At 41.4% G+C, this 22174-nt stretch overlaps 1 protein-coding gene across 4 annotated transcripts in view; it reads right to left on the bottom strand.

Annotated features, from left to right (window-relative positions):
• Positions 1-22174, bottom strand: part of PHACTR2 (phosphatase and actin regulator 2) — a 131568-nt gene that overhangs the window by 81454 nt on the left and 27940 nt on the right. The window lies entirely within an intron of this gene.

Here is a 22174-nt window from a genome sequence, read left to right as displayed (position 1 = left end):
GTTCCACAATATCTTTCAAAGGTGTTTTCCTTCCCCAGTGTTCCTTAAAGGCAAGTTCTAAATCTTTAAATCCCTCTGAGATTTTAGACCTTTCCCTCCATCCCACACTTGTTGCTAAAGTTTGTTCACTTAGCATGTGATGATCTGGAGTCAGTTCTCTCGCTTCACTTCATCAAGCCTGGCCTGTGCAGGAACCTTCATTTTCTCAGACTCAGAGTATTTCACTAATTATTTGGAGTACTGTTGCTTTCACATCTATTGTTTTAAAAATTATCAGCTGCCTGAAGACTTCTGATATAAGTAGTGGAAGTGGTGTAATGCAGATTTTACAGAACTAGTTGTGTAATATTACGAAAGCAAAAAATTAGAGATTAATCAGACCCATCTGACACAAGTGTTGTAGTTTTTTTAATTTGAATTTACTGAAAACTATATATATTATAAGAAATGTGTGCTCTTCAGGATAAGACTCTCTCCTTCTTTTAAGAAGGGCTAAGTAGTGTTCATTTCATTCTGGAAAAAGCTACCATCTGTCTTTGTTTAAAGGACCAAGGGGAACTGGCATACTGAATCACATCGTGTCCCTTAGCCTAAATCATATATTCCTGAAAAACAGGTGAAGAACTCCCCAGTAGATGACATGCCATATTACCCAAAGTCTGTAAGGTCACACCCTAATGCTTAATAATGTAATTGCCACAGTCCTGGTTTAAATTTTAAACCTTAAATTTTCAAAGACTCTTCTACATGTTTATGACTGTTAGTTACAAGAACTCTTGATATTAATATACTTTATACATGATCATTTCTTTTGTGCCTCATACTGACTCCTGGATCCCAGTACCTCCTGTTGTGTGGCAGCACTGTGACACCACAGGACAGAATTTCCTTCCCAGGCAGAAAACAACCATCAGACATTTTCCAATCAACAGTGTGTTTGTCACCAGATTTCAATTTTGTCCAGGGTTCCAGATTTATGATGAAAGACTAAAAAGGACTACATTAGAAATTATAAATAGCATTCTGCCTGTCCTAGTTCAAGCCACTGGGGAAGAAGAAAACGGTGGCGTAACAATGACACGTTGGAGTGTAGAGTTCCTCAATAGTCAGGTTTCTGCCAGGTATTCAAAGCCTTTAACTGCTGCTAAAGTTTTTATCACTAGCTACAACAAACAGAATGATCTGGCCCCTTTACTGATACAAGCTGGCATGTCCCCAGCAGAAAAAATAAAGTAGTGCAGCTAAAGGCAGCTGGAGGCCTATTCTTGCTGTAGGTCACCACCTTTCCTCTTCCACCTCTTCTCTCAAGTCCATTGCACCTTTCATTGTGTTCACCACAGCACTAGCACAATACTGGCAATCCCTAATTCGTCATTTCAAGGAAAGGCTCCTACCAGCTGGACCAATACCCCTCAGGCATTTTTTCTGCTGCAGCAAAGCCCAGCTATCCAAGAGAACTTCTGTGCTCTCCAGCCTGCCCAGCAGTGCCTCCTCTCTTCAGAGAGGGCAGCCATGATACTGATGCAGCTGCACTAACCATTTCCCTTAGAAAAACACAGCTTTCTGCTCTTCAGGGCACGTGTAGTGGTTGCTGGCTGTGGCTTTTCCTCTATGTTTCCAAGCTCCTTAATGAATCACTGCTTTTTGGCACTGAAGCAAAATAAGCACATCATTTTGGATACCTTTGCCAAACGTATGTACACTTGGAGCAGGTTTTGAATGACAGAAAGCAAAAGGTTTAATGAAATGTGCAAGCTGCATAGTTAAAAGTTTTGAAAGAGCCAGAAAATGTGAAACTGAGGGACACAACAGTGTGATCAGCTCCCAAGTTGTTCAGATCTTGTGTATTTTCTGGAACACATGGAGGGAGCTTGCCAGTAGTGTTTCCACTACAGCTCTCAACAGGAGAAAACTGTAATAGAAAGCAGCACAGGGATGCAGGATCACTCATTAGCATGGTGGTTAGATGCCTACCTCACTCCTTCCCCTTCCCTTTCTCCTTCCCCTTCCATTTTTCTTTTCTGCTTGTTAAATGATTCAGTATAACTACACACAGCACACCAGAGTTTTTGCACTGATGCTTCCTATGTGAAGGAGAAAAGACATCCAACAAAAGATTTGGCAGGCATACTGATGAAATTTCTCCTCAAGCCAGTCGTGTGTACATACCTTGTCGTGCACTTTGGCCCTTTTGAAGTGCATCAGCCTGCCCATGACTTCAAGAACCTCCATTTGCTCTTGCTGACTTGAGTGAGGAAAAAAGTTTCAAAAATATTTGGCACCAGTGTTCTTCTAGTTCCTCTCCATTCAATTAGATTTTAGAATGAATTCAATTGTATTGCTGGACTGTAATTAGCTCTGAAGGGCAGAAGTCCACTGGGGACTGGGTCTTTTCCTTTTAAATGGCCAGCTGTATAGACACTACCTTGAACAATATCCTGAATGCCAGAGAAGTTTCAAATCTGTACCCATGCCTGATTAACTGCCAAACATCAGAATCATCTCGGCCTTTGGCAAATCAAAGTCCTTCCCTACGAAGCTGGTTTACTACAGAAATATCTGGACCAAAATGCAAGTTTCAGCCTTCAGTTTCCTTTCTCCGTATGTTTCTACTACTGTGAAAAGCGGAGTTTTTTTATTCTACTGGGAAAATGCATTTTTTCCACTCTCCCATGACTAAAAACATCTGAAAGATTCTCCCTGAAAGCTGAAGAAAAAGAAGGGGGGAAAACTTCACCTTTTGGCAAAGATACAGATGGAAATTTTTGACTCAGAAGAGGATTTTCAAAATAAAATAAAAGAAGCATGTGAAAACAAGGGGTTATAATGGAAACTATTTTCATAGCCAGCTCTAAAGTAAGCACTGCTGTTCCAGTGACACATGGTACTGATGCAAACATTGGTTTTAAGCCAAAACCCCTAGCATGCTAGTGGAATCCGGAAGCACTACGATATTAAATACACCTCAAAATATATGTCAGACATCTCCCCGTGTCTGTTCCACTTATCCTGCACAGCAAGGCACCATGCACTTAATTCATCAGTGGCTGCAGAGGAACAGAATAAAGAGCTGGTGGTGGACGTTCTTTCCTGCACCACACTCGCCAAACAGTTTTCTGGAAGACCCAGGCTTATTATTCCCACTTTGCAAATATTGAGCCAATATCCACTTTCCATCTGCAGCACTTACACAGCATCTATTATTATAGCATGTGAGCTGGTCCTAGGGAAGTGTTATTATTCCACGTTTCATTTGGGATGATGGGAGGAGGGAATATGCTACAAAAGGTGTGAGAGCATCCTGCTTAGCTGCACTACTTGTTGGCAGACTCTTTCTCCATTTTATTTCTTTCTTTTTTTTACCTGCCTTTTTCAAACTGCTTTCTTACAAAGCAGTTGTCCTGACCCGGACAGTTTTCTATCATGGAAAATCCCCTTTGTCTGCACTGGTGAGACCCCTCCTGGATTACTGTGACTCACTCATGAAAGAGGTGTTGGAACGAGTCCAGAGGAAGGCCATGTAGATGATTAGAGGAATGGACCCCCTCTGCTATGAATACAGGCTGAGAGAGCTGGGGTTGTTCAGCCTGGAAAAGAGAAGGTTCAGGGACACCTTATAGCACCTTCCAGTATGGGCCCCAAAAGGGGCCTACAAAAGAGCTGAGAGGGACTTTTCACAAGAGTATATGGAGACGGGCCAAGGGGAGAATGGCTTGAATCTGAAAGGAAGTAGATTTTGATTCTCTTTCAGAAGAAATCCTTCATTGTAAGGGTGGTGAGACACTGGCACAGGTAGCCCAGAGAGCTAGTACATGTCCCATCCCTGGAAATATTTAAGGGTGGACAGAGCTCTGAGCAACCTGATCTAGCTGAAGATGGCCCTGCTCAGTGGGGAAGGGTTGGACTAGATAAACCTTCAGAGGTCCCTTCCAGTGCAAGCTATTCCATGATTATTTTTGCACCTACCATGATTACAGCTGTGGTACTTGACCTACATCTTTGCTCATCTGTCAGAAAGCCCACAACCAGTTATAAGTGTCCAAAACAAAGGCGTAAAATGAATCTCCTGCCTTTCCTGCAGAGTCGAGGCTTTTGCTTGCAGTTCTTGCCTCTCAATGAAATGCAAACACTAATAGACATTTTTCCCAGGAGTAGGGCTGGTGGAGCATCCCACTTTCCACCTGTATTCCCCAGAAGTTTAACAGGGAAGCAATGTCCCATGTCTTCTGGCTCTGTCATGGTCTGGATGGCTGCAGAGACACACCAGCACTAGCAGAGCACTGACTAAGGCTTCTTCTTCTCTGCCTGTCTGGCCCCTTGATGCTGGGAAGCATATCATCCCTTTTTGACTTCCATATGACCCAGTGTGCATGGCTGTGCATAGGGAAGGCTAAAAAGGGTCAGGTTTTGCATCCTTGCCAGTGTGCTGTAGCAGAACTCTGATCTGGCAACCTGCTAGCATCTCCCTGGTGAGGACTGCTTTTAACTAGGCAGAAAGCCTGGTGAGCTTTGCCTCCAGCTCCTCCTGTATGCGTGGCATTTGGTCTTTATGTGGTGATTGTATAAATCAAGTGTCAATCCGTGACTCTCATTTTGCTGTTTAAATCCTCGTGTGTCATTCATTTGCTGGTGGCCAGGGGAACCAGCATGCTTTAACCACGCTGGTCCTGGGGGTGTCTTTTGTCCTGATTTATTTCAGGTTCATTCAGTTGCAAACCCACACATAAGGAAAACTAAAACAATTATATTAAATAAGGCAAGAGTGGTTCTTGGGAAAAGTGCTTTTACCAAGACTAAACATCAATATTACGCATTTTTTCTCACTACTTTTTAAATACAGCAGATTTTTAATGCAGCACATTTAGTCAGTTAAATGAAAAAATTTCATTAAATTAAAATTCAGCAACATTAGAGCCAGATGGGCTGCAGGGGCTAAAATGCAGAGACTTTTAAAGCTAATGTAAATGTAATATTATTGTTTTCAGCTACAATCCAATTAAATTGGGCTGACAGAAGAAATGCCCAGGAAGATAGCTTCTCTGTGAGGAAAATCCATTTAAGAGAAATAGTACATCAGATGTTTTCATGGTTCTGTGGCTCACTGAATTACATTCCAGTATAGAAACAGCAAAGCTGATGCGGGAGAGGCAGTAATAAAGACCTTTACTGGTATGTCACCTACTGAGAGAAAAGGACTTAATTTTACAGTGTGTTTAGCAAGTACTTCACTGTAGAAAACATTAACCCAAGAAGACCCCTTGTGAAAGGAAGAAAATACACATTTCTGAAAACATGACCTACTTGGGGAGCCCTCGTGGCCCCTTCCACAGTCCCTGGTGGCACTGGGAGCCAGGTGGCAATGCCAAGCTCCCTCTGAAACCTAATGTGGGTGCAAGGTGCAGCCCCATGACATGGAGAAGTGCCTTCATGTGCACTGCAATAGCTTGTACTGGACTCTCTGGATGGGAGACAAACTCCTTTGGTTGTGCATTATGACCCACAAAGTCCAGCTTGGCATTACTTTCTGTAAATTGGAGAACCGTGCTAGTTGGTGATAAAAAGAAAGGTCTTACCCTACAGAAGACAACCACACCCACTCACTCCATTTCTCTTTTTAAACAGTTACCCTTGCCAGAATACCTGAGACATGTCCTTGTATGTTACCTGTGTGCCACAGTAAATAGTTGTTTCCCCCAAAATCAGTAAGCAGAAGTCTATATAAAGTCTCACCTACGCAGGTGATGGAGCAGGGTGAGGGGCACTCTGAAGCATTCTCAAGCACAGATCCCACTCACCTAAACTACTAAAATGCAACACAAGATGTCTTTAGAGTTTTCCCATGAACTGCACAGTAATTATGAACCACAATCTTGACTCACACATGGTGATAAAACCCAGTGCCTGTAAATCTGTGAATGTAGCTGGCAGTAAATTAAAATAAAGTAAAGCATAAAGTAAATTATGTGGAGGTCAGGTCAATGGTCTCTTCTATGTTTATTCCTCTTATTTAATGGTCCATTGCTGGAGACAGACTGAGAACTTTCAGAATGTTTTACAATGTATTTATGCGACCAAGAATTGTGTCCTGGGCCTTTCATCCCCATTATCCTGACATGCTGAACATAAATCAGAGTGCAGTATGCAGATTAACATTTGAAGAAAGCACAGAGCACTTTTTAGGATTTTTAATAATGTATACAGAGAAAAAAACTCTTCCTTTCTAGAGAAGCCCTTAAGAGAGGTCACCTTTTGGTTAAGGGACCAAATAGGGCTACCTTCATTTTGTGAAGCTGAATTTCACAAAAGCTCAATGTCCCAGCACGGAACATTTGGATCCAGGCAGACTTCCATTCAATTCAAGACAAAGTGTGGTTAAAATAACATTACATTGTGAGGGGTCAGATCCTTGCAGCTCAAGCTAATAAAAGTCAAATTTTTTAAAGGTATGGAGACTTAACCCTTGCTCAGCTCTCAGTACTAGCTCCTGGCCTCACAAGGCAGGTTGTGTTTAAGTAAAATAATTCATGAAGTGAATGTATCTACAATTATGCATATATCCATGTATAGTTATGCAGAATGGATGCAAGTCAGTTTTACAGAAATTTTCCTGTGTGGCCAGCATCACTGAAAACCTTCTCAGTGCACAGACATTTGTTTTAATCCCACAAAAATTTTAGAAGTCTGAATAGGTGTTCCAGCAGCGAGACTTCAAATATATGGACTGTACAGAGGTATAGAAAGGAAGATATATTAAAGACATCTATTTACCAGCCTAAAAGAAAAAAAATCTGCTTTTTAAGGTACTTCATTATCAAAATAGTAGATTAAACACTTTAATAAAACTAGTAGTGTTATTAAATTAGTATGGTGCTAGTAACCTTTAAAATCTGGCATTTATTTATTATATGATAAATATTAGGTGGTTTTATAAATAATTTGGCCCATCAAGTTAACTAATATGAGTTAACTAACTGTATCCACAATTCAATGCAGGACATTTTTTGCTTGTAGAAGTTGTCTGGCAACATTGGTTAACTCATGGACCATTACTAAGAAAAAATCATACATTTTCTGAAGTTTTTTTAGGCTTGTGTATTAATTTTTACACTGAAAGTAATTTATCTGACTGCAAACTGTTCCAAATGGCATGACATCATGTATCTCTCAGGTTATTGCTTGCTAAAAGCTGAGTCAGTCTAAAGGACAAAAGACAACCCAGAATACGGGGGAGGGTGACCTTCTCCACAGACAGAACATTTCCGTGCACAGTCACAAGTCTGCTGCCAACAGCCTGGTACTGAACTGCCAAAAGGAGTCATCATTCTGCTCCTCTTTGGTGCTGCTTCACTCAGGTCACTACAATGCATCTCACTGACTGTAAGTTTTATACCTAATATACTACAAATGTGCTGGTGCAGTAAAGACCTCACTTGCCCACACACTCGAGCAATGAAGAGCCACATAAGAGCTCATAAGAGCTCTAGGACTCCTTGTTTTCTCTGGCAAGGCACTCAGTCAGCATTTGTACGGGCTCAAATACCATGCAAGGACCTGGGCTGGGTATTTTTCACACACATGAAAACCCTACCCCCAATATATTGCAATCAAACCTTTGTGAGAGCTCTACTACCTATATCAGGCTATGAATTTTTAGAGAAGATATGTGTCAATATAATTCACAAGTTATAAAATAGCAGAAAAGAAAGCAAATATTGTGTGTCCTTAGGTAAAAAATCAATTTCTTCCAAGAAGCTTCCTAGTTTTGAGAGTTCCAACAAAGTTCCATGTACTCCATCTTATCCAATTCTCTTTCTCTTTGTTGTGTATTTTTATCAACCCCTAGAAAGCTGGCATGTTTTATCAAATTAGAATTCAATGCAACAAACCTGAACACGTGCTCATGCTTCACTGCTCAGTGGTTATTAGAACAATCTGCAGGAAACAACACCACAATAGGGCATTGTTTGTGAATGTGAGCAAAAGGTTACGAGAAAAGCCTGCATGCAGAGCTGACTCCTTGACTCCCATTCCATTTGCTATGAGGAATGCACATGTTGTGTGTGGTGGCTATTTCCCCACAGTACCCAGCAAATAGATTTACAACAGGCATAATATAGGCATATCTCTGTGAGAAATTATTTCCTTTGACTGAAATTTTTCTTGGATCCACAAACTCAGTTCCGCAGACCTCAACCCCCTCCTCCATTGCTTCCCAGGCACACCAGAATGACCTGTACACTGGAGCTTTCCTCCTTGGTAACTAAACATCCCCTGGGAGTACCACCACAGCTGTCAGCACCACAGGAATGCCCTGCTAGCTCTCACACTGGTGGAGAAATAGTGCCCAGCCCCTTTTGAAGAGTCCCAGAGAGTCCTTGAAGATTGTGCTTGTTGAGGAGCCTTTTCAAGTGATGTGGGGCCGTCCAAAGAAGGCATGTTTGGGGAAAAAGCTTTTCCTCTCGCTTAGGGTCCCCATTCCCAAGAGACGAGCTTAGATATCACAGTGCTGGGTAGTGAGGCAGTCTGTTATCTGTGTTACAGGGGCTCTATTTCCAGCCTAAATCCCACACAACACCAGCATTTAGATGGAAAGACCCTTTCTGCCCACCTATGCAATAGCTTGAGCAGGACACCTTACAGTTTAGGGGGTGGTTCTTGACTCAATATTGTTTTCTGTTTGAAGGGATTAATCCCTGCTTCTGTGACTTTCCAGAGACAGAAATAACCTGATCTTTTTGCTGGTATTTGAGGGCTTTTATCCTGACAGCTGGGATTAGGGGGAAATACTGGTCATGTTTTCGCATGGAGAATAAAGAACTGTTAGCACAGTAGCATAGGGCTGGGCTCTTATTTCTAGCTCTCCTTCCAAATTAAAATCCAAAACAAATAAGTCAGTTCTGCAGCTTAAGAAGGTGCAGAGGAGGACAGAGGGGGACATGAGGGCATGAGGACATGAGGGCCTTCATCAACACATTGTATTATCATATACATAGTCTATTTAAGGCCTAATGAAATGCTTGTTATTTTAGGAACTGTGGAGTTTGCAGACACTGTCTGCTTGCTCCAATGACAGCATTCACCCTCACCACAACCCACTCTGCTACTTCCAGCTCTTTTGTTCCAGGAGGCCTCTTCCAGCAGGGATGCCCTGTGGTGTAGGATTCTTAGCTACCACACAAAGAATGACATCAAAAACTGAAGGATATGATTTAAACCAATTGATTAAAAAAAAAAAAAGAAAGAAAATTATCTGTCTCTGGAGTACACAGGAGAAAGCCACAGCACCTGCACACTGCAATAGTGGTAAGACTGGAAAGTGTTGCCTTGCAGTTTGAAGAGCAGTACCAGTAACCTAAAAGTCAGGTTTAGCCAGTGAAACTTTCCTGCTGGTTGTAACATCCCAGCAGTGTTTAACCATGGTCTTCTCTGCAGCTGTGCAAGAGTTCCAGCTACATTGCCAGGCTGGCAGCAACACTGAGAAATTAGGATAGTGCCCAATTTCAGAGATACTGGAATAATGCCAGAATGTGCCCCTCCATAGGTGTAAGTGGATATAAATGATTTAATTGGTTCTGACTTACGCCCACCTGTCCCTCTTGCTAGTACTTACCACCTGAAAGGAACATGAGCTAATGCTTTGTACAGGATCTGTGGCTGGTGCTGACTCTGGGGTGATAAGAAAAAATTAAGTATCTTTCATTTAAGTCCCTGTGCACTGAAAAGCAGTATAAATGGGCATCATTTCAGCTTTTTTGGTGCTGTGAAGGAGGGATAGCCAAGGCTTGTGTGTGCCAGCAATGCTGTTCTGTTGTGTCCGACAGGTGGCAATTAAGGCAGAAGCAGCCTTAAGATCTAGTGGAAACAAAGCCTTTATAAAAACTGGAAGCAGAAATTCTGAGTGTTGATTAGGAAGCATCCTGCTGGAGGCTTTCTAACACCTGGGACCTCTCATTTCCAGCCTTCTTAGCAGCAACTGTCTGATGTAAGTTGTGCAACATAGTTTTTTACTTGCGCAACTTAGTGGTCACCTTCCTTTTTCAAATTTTAAATAGATTCAGCACCACTAATGATCAGTATTTTAATCTAATACAGATACACACAGACATATTAATGTAGACATGTATTGTTGTTGCCAACAATACACCTCTACAGAGGGATCTTTGTGATATTTATTCATAAATGGGAACTAAGGGGTCCAAATTAGTATTTTCCAGTAAGAAGCAATGGAACAATATGTAGGATTATTATAGTTAGAAAGCTGCAAAGGGATTTTAGGGTTAGATGCAAAGGAGATTCAGAATTACAAAATTTTCTTTTACAGTAGCTCAGATTGCATTTTTTTAGGGCTTCCTGAGCCCTCCTCAGATTTTTGTGTTTCAAGGAAGACATGGGACAGACACCAAAGATTACTTATTATCCCAGAAGTAGTCATTCCAGTGCTCCAACTAGAGCAAGACAGCACCTTTCAATGTTGCAAATACATGTAAGGAGTGTCTCAGCTCTCTGAGACACAGCTCATGAGTTGCTCATGTGCTTCCAGCATAATGCTGTTATGCAAGTATTTTTGAAAATCACTGCCTCTCAGCACTGAGCCTCCCAATATGTAATTATGATCTGATTAGTCTTGTCCCTGATTATATGGCCTTTCCTTTGTCCATACTGAATACATTAGTTTCTTGCCTAAATATAATTTTGCATTTTCTTGTTAGTCGGTGCCAGTAGCACAGTACAGCTGGAGCAAAGGACCAGTCCTTGCTGGATACCTCTGCATCACACCTGATGAATGACAGCAATTCCCAAAATACACTTGTATTTTGAAACCTGGCATTTGGGCACATTTGATTACATAGCATATAGGTTTTCCGTAATTTTAGGTTCTAATGAGACCCAAGCCAAACATCTTCTCATGCAGCAAGATAGATGTATGAAATGTTTCCCTTAAACCTGTTTTTCGCCCAACGAATGTTAATTGAAAGTATTTGTATTCAATCTCTTAATTCTTTCTGGCTCAATCTCTGTATCATCTGTTTCATATTTTTGCCTGGGACTGATGTCAAACTCACTAGCTAATGCTTATGAGTCTACCTCATTTACTCTCTTTAAAAATTATTTCAAGGCAGATTAATAATAATTTCTTTGCAAGCAGGCAGTTCTCTCACAAGGGAGACCAGGGGGATACGTTGTGAGCCTTACCTGGTAAACTTCACAATGTTCCCGAGCCCAGGCAACTCATTGCCTTCCCAGACCACAAACAGAAGGGCAGAAAGCTGTGCCAGCTTCATCTCTGGGCTACAAAATAAATGTCAGCTCTGTGCCTTCGTGTGGCCAACTGTTTGCAGCTCTTTTGCTGTACCCTGCCTGCTCACCACTACTATAACACAAACTGCGGCAGGCTGGGACCTCCCTGCCTCCTAGCCATACTTGCATCCCTCCTATACACACAGGAAAAATGCACCTAGCCCAGCATTCCATCTCTGAGGGCCTCTAAGCACTGCACACTCTCTACAGGGTCCATGTAGTGGCTGAATGTCACCCCTGCACCCTGTCACCCCAAGGAATGCTTTGGTGTGCTTGGGAATCATCTTTGTTCCTTTGTGTTTGCAATGTCTCTTGACCTGCACAGAGCACGTGATGCAACCATCCATAAATATCATGAGAACACAGCTTGTTCTATAAATGAACGTGTAATGGAATTTGATTTCGTATAATGAAATAGGAAGAAAATATTGGGAGCAAAGTGGAAATGTTGATATGCTTAAGCATGGTAAATATTTTGGACTAGTCACCTTTGACAGAGCAAGAGCTAAAATAGATTAGGAGCCACTTCTCAGCTATGGGAAGTCCTTTCACACCTGTGTAAGGAATCTCTAATTTCTCACATTTGGGTCCAGCCAATGTGACCAGGGAGTTGGCAAGCGGGCAAATCATGGAGCATGTGGAAGTTTTCTTAGCTTTTTGTTTCAGCTGAGAAGAAGCCCACTTTGATACAGGTAAGTGTTTTCTTATCATTTTGTTTCTGTTCCTAGAAACCAACCTACTGTTAATATCTCCTTTACTTCCCCTTCCAAATAGTATGAGACAGCCAAACAGTGATCCCTGTTGGAAACAATCTAAATCAGCAATGCATACGCTGAACTGACTCAGAAGACTCAGGCAAACCCTGGATTTGAGCACAGCAACCTACTTTCATGGCATCAGTTGCAGAACTAGAGCTCTGGTGTGCAGTGCATAGCAAGATAAAGGGAAGTACAGAACATAAGCACTCCAAATTCCTCTGCAAAGCCACAGGAAAGCTTCATGGTTGCCAAGCTACTACTATCATCTAAATACTTTTTTTTTCTTTTTCATTTTGCCCGTAATACACTGTGACTGTGAAAATGGGCAGAAGGGGGAAAAAAATTAAAAATTAAAAAAAAAATCAAATCATAAATAAACCCCAGTCATGCAGATTCACACAGGCCATGCAGACCAGCATGTGAGAATGTGAAAGTGAAGGGGACCCCAGGAGCTATGGGGACCAATTTAACATGAGAGCAGGCAATAGAGTCATTGCTTTGGGAAGCACCACTTTTGCATCCTGTGGACACTTCAGTGCATTCCTGAGAAGCTGTAAAAGGCAAAAGTGTGAAAGACTAGTGTGGCATGCCAGAAGCAGAGAAGAGGAAAGCCTGAGGTCACACAATTCCATCCACCATGTGCTGAGAAGTTTATTTGTGGTGCTTTTCAGGAAAGCATGTATCAGCTGTCATGGTGGCAACCCTCTTCTCCATTAGCAGTCTGATCAGCTGCATGCGGTTGCACTTATTGCTCTGGGGAAAAGCTTAAAGGCAGAGCAGAGGAAAATGAGATCAAAGCAAGAGGAAACAATGATATAAAAGTGTAGTTAAAAGCTGATTTGGGAAGGATTTTGACTCCTGCCTTCACCTAGCTCACCCTGAGGGTGCTCATTTGAAATTGATGCACAACCTATCTGCATCTGAAAGATGTACACAAACTTTAACACTTGGGTGGTATCTGCTCTACAAAGGAAAAAAGCTGAATTTTCCCTCAGAATTTCAAATTTTACTTAAAAAAACCCAGAGAAATCTAGCTGTGGTTGCGAGCAGCAATGAGGGAACTTAAGGCAATTTTGTCCCCAAATCTGCAAGCCATTCCACAAAGCACAACAGGCTGTAGGGACTGTAGGGAGAAGCAAACTTTAAGACTTCACTGATGCACATGCAGCATTAGTGCAGTGGAAAAACACTACCCTCAGAAAAGTGCTCTTAAACCATAGCTGCACAATCTGCCCCCTTGGCTTAAGTGATGTATCACTGGCTTCTTCACCTGCAGGGCAGAGCAGAGTGGTAGGCAGGCTACCACCTGAGAGAGGAAGGCAATCCCACAATCATCCTTCTTATTCCTCCCTGGGAAAAGATAACATCTTGGGAAATAACTCTGGCTCTACTCTTTCTCCTCCAGCAGCTCAAAATAAGACTCTAATGGTGCTGAACAGTATGTCTACTTTGCCAGTTTTATACCTTGCTGCTCTTCTTTGCAGTCAGACTTCCTGAAATACAGTATAAGAGAGTATGCACAACACTTGGACAACTGGAGGGTTTGCAAGCGCAATAGAAACTTGTGTGAAAATGAAGAGCTTTGTGTAGAGCTATTTCATCTCCCCTAGTATTTGAGTTAAAGAATTGTCTGGGGTGAGAACACCCACAACTGAAACAAGGAATGTTGATAGATAGTACATTATTTTGAGGACAATAAAACAATATATTGCACTGCTCGTCACCCTTAGATGTTGCAAAGTAAATTGTTCATCTTCAGGGACCTCAAAATCTTGCTCAAGACTTCATCACATTTACGTACTTTTGCCCTAGAACCTCCCACATGTAGGTAAAATAAAAGTATTTTTCCCCACTACCAAGACTGTCTAACCTGGAACTGCCAAGATGCCCTCACATGGCATGGCGTAACCTTCTCCAGCTTCTAAATAAGACAGGTAGTTCATCAGGGTGGATGGCACCTCCAAAACCCTGGGCAGGACTAGGCTCTGAGGCCTGTTGGCGTCAATTAACAGCACAGTGTTGAAAGATCCTCCAGCTCAAACTAGAACAGCTGTGTCCTGAGCTGGATGCTGTGCAGGTGTGATACCCACCTAAACATGCCAACTAACCCCAGCTGGCTGGTCCAGCCCCCAGTGCTGATGCGACTGTGCTGTTTAGGGACTCAGGTTAATGTCTGCTGGGCAAAAGGCACCACACCTTATCAATGTGCTCAGAGCTGCCTCAAGGAGCTCCTGTTACCCAGAGCAGATGTGGCCTTCATGGGGCACCATAGGAGAGAACAAACAAACAAAAAACCCCATTGCCAAGTTTTGTAGAAAAACCTGAGAAAAGTGGACTCTACCATGGCTTCCCATTTCCCTTTCTAACCCCAAAGCCATCGTTGTTCCTAAATTCTGTGGTGCTTTATGCCTCTTGAAGCCACTCATGCCAAAGTAAACAGCTACTTCAACCTCTTGTGGGTGCCTTAAGCTGTTTTGTAGGAAATGCGTGTTTATGCCTTACAGAAAGCATATAATACATTACAATCACTGTGCTAAGTGATACAAACTGGGGAATTTAAAAGTTACGTTTGGCAACCCGCCCTTACTGTGCTCTAATTATTCCTTAATATCCCAATTTAAGGGCAGCATATTGGCCCCATTTATAAATTGTCTGGCTTTTATGAGTTTGTGTCACAGAATTAATGTTAAACAGTTTTCAGATTCTTTATTGAAAACTGCTGATTGTGTATTGCCTGACAAAGCAAAATGTCTCCATTAGAATAATGATTTATTGTAAATATGGTAGTATTAAGGCTGACTATTCTGGGTATTAAAAATGCATGGAAGAAATCCATTGTAAAAAGTGTTATGTGAGCTGTCATAATTTTTCAGTTTAATCTTTGTCGTTTGCATTTCTTTTTAAAATGTCGAGAGCAATTAAACCTTATCTCACCAGTAGAAGTTGCCAAATTTCACTTGAAATTAAACCAGAATAATGTGTCATGTTAGTTATTTTAGTAATATTAAACAATGAAAACAGAAACAGAGAAGAAAAAGGAGACATACAACAAATGCAGCTACAAAAAACCAGCTAAAATATATAGCCTTTTTCTGTGATAAAATCACAGTCATGAACTCCATAGGCTTCTTCCATCAACAAACCATTTTCCCTGGCAGTAAGGCCATAGCAAAGTCTTGCTGAACTATAATTTAAATGTCAATAAACAGCTCCCAGCAGCACAAATTTTATGCCTGACATTGCCATATTTTCAGTTCATCTCTCTGCATGGTTTCCAGGCAAGCCTCCATAATGAAATTCCTCTTGTTTTTTGGTCTGACTCAAGTCCCAGTGAGAAAGACAGAAGGGACTTGTGAGTCAGCAGGAGCTGGAGCTAGGACGAAGCGATCACAACTTTGTCTCCTGTGGAAATACCAGCTGCTGTCATATTTGTGTTGGAACTACATTGTGCATGCCTTCTAGCAATGGTCAAGCCATGAGTGAAAAAATTGTTTCTGGGTTTGTCTCCCACTGTGCCTGCCTCTCTACAGAGACATAGGGTTGCCTTTATCATTGTCATGAAATACTCTGCTGCTTTTCAGAAATACACTTAAAGGGGATTTCCCATACAGCAAGTGGTAAAATAAGCAGTCTCTGATAGTTACATTACAGGAAAGGTGCTGTGGAGAAAACTAAGATTAAGTAAATATTTGGCCATGGCAAATTCATTTTCTCCTAACCTTTTTCCTTATTTGAGAATTAGATGTTAAGAGGGACCTAATTCTTCACTCAAGTCCGCTGTTTGACTCATATTTCCAGCAACTCAGTACCTCATTGCTGACAAGTCTGAGTCGTTTGTCTCCTCTGTGAGGAAAGCAGACAAATCACCCCTTCCTGTCTTCCTTGCAAGAAGCCCTTGTGCTGGTACTACTGCTCTCAGGGATGTCAATACAAACCACAGTAGCTTCAGTCTCCCAGGAGCTGCAGTAAAGGTGATGGATCTGTTCAAATGGATACGGCTACTTCCCTCTTGCATCTCCAGCAGCAGATGGGAGATCCCTTCTGGTGTTGAGCTGTGCGCAGAGTGATGCACACAACAGCCCGGTGGGTGGAGGATAGCAAATCCAGTTGCCTAGTCTTCTTCAACACCGGCCTCTCCACAGGGCACTGGCTGGGGACACTCGACACTTCACGCTCACCCAGAGACTGCAGGGCCCCACTTGCCAGCAAGACTGATTAGAGGCAAACTCAGCAGTTTTATTCAGGATTTACTCCTGTCTGCTGGGAGAAGGTTGCTAGGTATTCTTATAGTCCTAAGCTACTTATATTTTCCAAATATATTTCAGGAAGGAGTCTTGTAAACGTTTTATGTGAAAATATTAAAAATGCTTAAATAGTGAGACAAAGGGGAAAAAATAGAGAAAGTGAGGATTTTTTGGGTAAAATTCCATCCAGTCTACTTTTGGAGTCCAAAGAAATATCCCTGCAAGTCACCCCACAATTAAGTATCACATTTCATAAAAGACTCACTGTTAGAGACAATGAATGATGATGAAACAGAAACAGACCAAATCCTTATTATCAGCCACCAGCTCTTTGGTCATGCAATCTTGCTTTCCCACTTTCCACTCACTTCCAGCCCCCTCAGTTTGGGATGTTCGAAGCCCCTGGAACAAAGGCTGGTTTTCTTGGAACAATTTGTGCCAGTGCCTCTTGATACAACCTTTCCTCGTCTGCACTGAGTGCTTGTCCTGTCAAAATAATTGGCTCCTGCAATTTTGGTTTCATTCTTGCTAGAAGCATATGGGGAAGTGCTGCCTCTCAAACTCGGATCACTACTTCTGTACACAACACTTGCTTCCTCACCATAGGTGGCAGTGATGATCCACAGTGCAGAACAGAAGTCTGAAGGCAGCTGGGCAAAAATGCCACACAACCAGTAGATGGAAACATAAGGCATGAACTCAGAGCCTGATGGTTTGATACTTGCCAGATTTTACCAGAAAAAGAGAATCAGAAATTATTAGTGAGTAAAATCAGTGTTATACCATCTTTCTGAACCACCTAGAGTTCATGCTGCTTCTCCCTAAGAAGCACAGCAGCAACTGGAATCGTTGCTTAAAATATGAGTGTGTGTCAGCACAGTGGAACCACAGCATTTCTAGCTAAAGAGAGCCATTTGAAGCAGGGTGGGTGGACTATCTCTGCATTAGAAGATGATCCATCATTTTAGTGCTACACAGTATTTGGCTGCCTCTAGTGCAAGTTCCCATATAGTCATTCTATGTGCTATGTGTATAGAGACTCAAAAATAACATGGGGAGCAGCACCATCACAATAAAGTTTAGTCCTCACAGAAATGTTTTCCAAGGTCATGGATTTATAAGCACACTGTTCCAACTTCTGGGTAAAAGAGCATAAGCCATAAATATTATTCTAAAATTACAACAAGAAGAAATTCAACTTTCAAGTAGACAGTGACCTGTGATACACTAGAGCGTTCACTTCAGATGGGGGCTTGGGTGAAAATAGGAGGCAACTCAGAATACACAATGTAGTATAAAGGAATTGCTTATTGCTTTTTATTTTATTGTCTATGAGCAAACCATTTTGTGATCTACAGAATATGGCAAATGGACCGAATAAAAGAAACATGGCATGGATATCCCCATTTATATAAATGTGGGACAGAGAAAGGAGGTGCTGTTGTCCCCTCTAAAACCACCTTTACACTTGGGGAGAACATGGACAAAGTACCATCAAAGATCAAAACAGAAGCTGCCAAAGGATGTGACTGATTTCGCTGCTGGAGCTGGGAATTGTCTCAAGGGCTCACAAACCTGTGGTGACACTGCCACCATCTCATTGCAAGTGGTTTTGTGTTAATGGGTTTCCAAATTCATAGGGACAATTCAGATGAGCTTAAGCCTTAGATGGCCAAAGGACTTCAGAGCCCTTTTTGGGCAACAAATGAACCTTACAACTCACTGAGATTGTTATCTTACCTAGTTCTGCACACCGTTCCTTAGAGGTTTTTGAACATGAATTGATGAGAAATCAGGATCAGATTCATGCAATCCTCCTCCCAGTTTTGTTGTTCTGCCTGTTATTTTCTTTTCTCCTCTGTGTTTTAGAAACATGCACCCTATTTGCCCCAAAATCAGGTAAGACATAACAAAGTATCTGTAAAGTCAAATCCTCAACCACCATTCCATCCCAGCAGTCTTACATTTAAAGAATGCTGAATAAGTCCTATTGAGTTATAGAAAGACAAAAATGATCAGCTACTTCAAAAGCAAGTGAATTTCCACCCACAAACAGTTTCCTGTGTCTCTTACCCTTCCTGTGAACGCATGATGTCATGAGGAAGGCCAAATTGACCACTTGCTATCCTCCCCATCCCACAGCATTTTAGGCTTCAAGTTAAAGTCTCACCTCAGTGGAAAGCTCTAAGTTTTACTGTAGGTCAAATATAAAATTTGATGTTGCTACTGAATATTCCTCAGACAGGCTATAGAAAAGATAAGACCTCCAGTCCCTTTAAAACACATTTTTTACTTGAAGGCACAGCCTGCAGCCACAGCTGCAGAACCTACATAATTCAGGGTAACAATTAACCACAGCTAGCTCATTACTGCTAAAATAACATACCAAGTGCAAAGAAGTCATATAAATCCCCAAGAAACACGAAACAAGGCCTCCTGGTTTTGTTCACTACTGGTATGGTACGCATGACATAGGACCTCACTGTGGTGCCATTCACCCCCATGAGATTCTTTCCCCGAACCTTTGGCACGTCACATTGTCATTCTTCTTGGTAAGAATGAGTGTATAAGACTTGTCTGTTTTAAGTCAGGACACAGCTGACTGGGAGCTCTGGGGGGAGGGATGTTGCTGATTTCACTCCTTAAAGGAAATCCCCCCCGCCTCAAAATATATCACTTGGGAGCACTTCTGTTTCCACAGCTTTTCTTCCTGCTACTACAAGTTTCTTGCTGCTTTTATATATGCTTATCCCATCCCCCCAAAAGTTATTTCCAAACCTTCCTATTTTTTAAAAATGAGTTTTGTTGCTCACTGCTGTCTCCAGGCTTGATGTGTTTGGCCCGAAGTAGATGTGTGCAGCAAAGCTGGGGCACAGGACCTGCCAGAGGAGGCTGCTGGCTGCCCTCCCCTGACCAGAGCAGCAGGCAGCCTTGCAGCTGAATACCTGCAGACAGCCTGTCACAAACAGCTGATGCCAAAATAGGCAAAAAATACAACTAGAAGTGTCCTGTTGTGCCCTACACAGATGGATGAATATTTTAGTGTTATTCCAGGAAAGGCTTTTAAAAGAACACACGAGACAACAATTATGTGGAGCTGTCTTGGTACACAGAATAAAAATAAGAGCAATCTAACACTTAAAAGAAAGGACTTTTTTCTAAACCCCACAAAATGCATCAACCATAACAGTTAAAAGTGTACACAGGTGACCTATTAGCAACACTGATCTTTTTAAATGACATTTTGGCCAGAAAATAATTTTAATGATGGCAGAGGAGAAGAGTGATGAATAACAGAGGTATTTCTGTTATGTGGAGCAGAAGATGGAGTTTTGCCCAACAATTATCCATGGTCTGACTTTGAAAGTCTCTTCAGCAGCATGATGAGTTTAATAACAGAGGCCTGATTCACTGACACTGATACCAAATTGTTATTTCTAACACTCAATAGCTAAAACAGGCAGCTTTGCTAATATTCTGCAGTTCTGTATTGCCAAAAATAGCATTTCTCCAGGAAGGATTTGGGCAGGTATCCAGTTTATATACATCAATGTGTTTACATTTTAGTTGGCTGCTGAAGAACAAATTAATCAGGCAGTTGGGCTTAGGGATGCAAATAATCCTGCTGCTCTCTGATCTCGTAAGTGACACCACAAGGGTTTTCAGAGGTGCTCTCACATTCCTGTAGATGTCAGAGGGACAGGCCAGATATATACAGAGCTATTCAGTAGCACAGTCCCCCACACTGGCATCCCAATTAGGGATCGTGAGCCCTAAACATTCCTCTGCAGACCCTGTTTGTTTACCCAGCACCCTGTAAGCTTTTCGGAAATGCATGCAATCCCTGTATCTCTAAAGTATGAAAGGGGCTGGGCTCTTAGAAGAGCTGCCTGGAGAAGGGAGTGTGTGCATACCCCACGTGGGGCTGAAGCCCACTGGGAGTTTGGGGCAAGCTGACCACAGGCAGCAGGAAGCTCACTGGGAACCATGGAAGAAATTGGATCACAGCCTTATCCTCTGCCATGATGTCTTCAATATGGCTTAGTTTCAACTGTTGTTGGGTTGGTTTGGGGATTTTTTTCTTTTTTGTTACAACTAGATTTTAATTACTGTCTGAAATTATTATTTTAACCAATTTCAATGGTATATAGGTTGTTTTCTAAAAATGGAAAGCATCAGTCACTGTTTCCACATAAGAAAAAGAGTTATTCAGCAAACTATATTGTAAGAAGCTTTGAGAATAGCTGATAAGTTGTGCAGACATCAAGCCTTACTTATTTTAACTTTTTGCATATAGAAACCAAACTGGATTCTTCCTTAGGACAAAAAAAGACAAAACAAAAGAAAAACAAAAACAAACAAAAAGCTCCACCCAAACCCCTTTAGAAAAAAATCCACACAGAGGAAAATCTGTTTCTATGGCTTTCAGATGCTAGCTTCCCCCTTCATCCCCCCAAAACTGCCCTTTAAAATAAATATGACTCATTCCAGAACAGATTCTTATAGCTGGATTAAAGTGGTATTTCCATCAAGACTTCAATAGTATTAATTGTTGATGCTTAAGGGTGTAAAAACCTGGAGGAATTAGCAGCTCTGCCTGCCAGGGAGTCTCTTGCCCACAGACATTCTGTGTCGGAGAGCAGGAATCCTTCTCCTCCAGCAGAAAATTCTGCCTCGTCATGCAATATCAAACTCAAGTCATTATCATTTATTATGTTAAGACTTCTTAAAAGCTAGCCAAAGCACCAAGTGCAAAGGGTATTGCTAATCTTATTTATTACCAAAAAATGAATATTTTAGTAGGACGATGTCAGGTTTTTGGATGCTGGCAGTGTAATTTTCCATGATGCTACATCTTAAATTGTAGAAAAACTTTTTTTTTTCTCTCTCTTTTTTTATTTTATTTTTTTTTTAAAATCTTGGACTTCATAAAAATAAAGGCAGCAAGACGCTTTTATCTGTTTGTCACAGAAGTCGATAAGGATACATATGAGATGAGAGTGACCTGGACAGCTTAGCAGACATAAGCAAGAGTTTTGTTTCTACTATTAAAAAAAAAATCAAACCAAAACACCCACAAACCCCAAAAATCACTGAAACCTACTGTAGAATAAGCTTTGCCACACACTGTAGAGGTGATTGTCACTTTTAAGGTTAACATTAGACAAATCTGATAATCTGAGCAGGTTTCAAAGGGCACTGAATCTACTGCAGATTGTATCTCCTAACATGTATTGCACTAGTACCAATAAATCTGTGAGATCTTGACATGTTCAAGTTTCACAGCAGTCAAAGCAGCGTGCAAAATACCTGTCCCAAAAAGCTCTCCTTTTTCTCTGCCTTGTGATACAAGGTAATGCAAAAGGGAAATGCTAATAATACATTTCATCACCAATGAAATGATGTGTATGCCTCCTTAGAAACCATGAAGTTCATTATTTGGGATGAAAATGCATGATCTAAAGTTGGAACATCAAAGAAAATAAAAAGTGCAAATATATTCAGTATTTTATGTACTAAATATGAAAGAGAGTAAGGCATTATACAGAGAAAACAGAGCCAGCTTAAAATAAGACAGATGTGAGCTAACCATTAGCTACTTTTTGTTAGCTTTATTAGTTACCTATCCACACCTATTTCAAACTGTGAGAGATATTTCTCTCTGAAGTACATGCATTTTCCCTTCCTGCCACATTTCCTGCATATAGCTTCCAAAATAACACTGAATGCCTTAAAAAGGCAGATCCTACATTACAGTTTAGGTTCACATTTCCAGGAAACACAGCAGAAAAAAACCCAGACTGTTAAGGGGTTAACAACTTAAGTGTGTCACATTTTAGACATAAAAATTTGCTTTAATAAAGGACATGCAAA

This window comes from Catharus ustulatus, chromosome 3 (genome assembly GCF_009819885.2).
Source record: "Catharus ustulatus isolate bCatUst1 chromosome 3, bCatUst1.pri.v2, whole genome shotgun sequence".
NCBI lineage: Eukaryota > Metazoa > Chordata > Aves > Passeriformes > Turdidae > Catharus > Catharus ustulatus.
This window is presented reverse-complemented; position numbering and strand designations above follow the sequence as displayed.